Here is a 1821-nt window from a genome sequence, read left to right on the forward strand (position 1 = left end):
TCTTCCTCTTCTTCTTTTTCTTCCTCTTCCTCCTCCTCTTCTTCTTCCTCCTCCTCCTCTTCCTCCTCTTCCTCTTCTCAAATTACATACAGATAGCTGTGGAGACTCAAGCTTGGAGATGCTTTTTAAGCCATTTCATGCTGATGAGTCTTGGTGAAGTAGCTTCTCTAGGCCTCTTGGTTGTCTAACAGAATCTTGCCTCTATGTAATCTTCCATCCTCTGTACCATCATGATCATCCATGTGAGGAATATTTGAAACTCTCCATGTAAAGGCAAATAGAACAGTGAGAAAGAAATTGTGAGGTATTAAATTATAAGGCAACGTCCAGTTTTAAGTCAGCATAGAAGACTGGCTTCCCAAAGCCTGAAAAGGAAAAAGGACCTGCAATTGTGGATTCTTTGGATTCTTTTTTTTTCTTAAGACAGAGTCTCAAAACACAGTCCAGGATGGTATGAACTTGTGGAGAGCCTCCTGCCTCAGCCTCCCAAGTCCTATATGTACCACCACAATCAACCATAATTAATTCTCTTAACATTGTACTTAGTGTAATCTGTTCCTTTATACTATGTATGTATGTATGTATGTATGTATGTATGATCTCAGTATACAGTGTAGTAAACAGTGTAGCTGCTATGAAATTCACTATGTAGCCCAGGCTGGCCTCATACTCACAGTGATCCTTGTGCCTCAGCCTTCTTGGTGCTGGGATTACAGGTATACAGCACTATACCTGGCCCGAATTCTTTATCTTAATTCTAGTAAGGGAGATATAAACAGCAATAGAATAGCCCAGTGAATCTATGGTGAGGTCTAAGGATAGGTTTTTTTCAGCCTAGAGGTCTCTTAACTATCCAATTTCTAAGTGAGAAGGAGCACTATGTTTTTCTTTTTGCTCTACGGCTTTTATTTCAGGGGTTAAAGCAACAACAACAACAATACAGTGTTGGAAATCAATCAAAGGATAAAAACTAAAAGTTCTAGGTCTGAGTAAAGAAAGATAGGAAAAAGAAATTCTTCCTGGTATATTTTTCCAGGTGATCTGTAAGACATAATTATCATTTCTTAGGTTTACCAGGGCCCTCTGTTATGAATCTTAGCTGATTGATAAATATCCTTTTGTTTTCCAATTTGAACTGTTATTTTTATTGATATGCTTAAAATATTTTTTGTATGTTGTAAATTCTTAGACCATAATTATAATGCTAATTTGCTCCTTGCTCCTTCAGTAAGGATAATGTTACTTATTCAAGGGTACTTGGAAATATATTGGCAGTCAGCCAAATTTTAAATGTAACAACAGAGAACAAAGAAACAAAAGGATATGTTTTTGATATGAGAGGATTTTGTATGATCAAGTTCTTGCCCCACCAAAAAGCAAAGAAGACAAAGAACAGCAAAACTCAAAAGTTTTCATTAAGTGGAGGAAAAGATTTGTGGAGAATACAGTTTGTAGAAAAAAATATGTTTAATCTTGCTTCTATTAATTTTGTTGAGCCTGACTGTTCTTTCTAAAAGCTCCTGAAAAGCTCAAAGAAGATTAAGGGGCTATGGCTCTGACTTTCATCAGTCACTTCTCTCCTCTGGTTTAACTGATGTCAGATAAAGGATATAACTCTCATTTCTGAGATCAGGACTAAATATGAACTTTTCTACATGACTGACAAAGACTCTGAAACTGATCAATTACTAGAAACAGGGCAAAGCTAAAACTGCCTCCATGCACATTTTTCTTTCTCTTTCTCTTTCTCTTTCTCTTTCTCTTTCTCTTTCTCTTTCTCTTTCTCTTTCTCTTTCTCTTTCTCTTTCTCTTTCTCTTTCT

This window comes from Octodon degus, unplaced genomic scaffold (genome assembly GCF_000260255.1).
Source record: "Octodon degus isolate 3935 unplaced genomic scaffold, OctDeg1.0 scaffold00186, whole genome shotgun sequence".
Lineage (NCBI taxonomy): Eukaryota > Metazoa > Chordata > Mammalia > Rodentia > Octodontidae > Octodon > Octodon degus.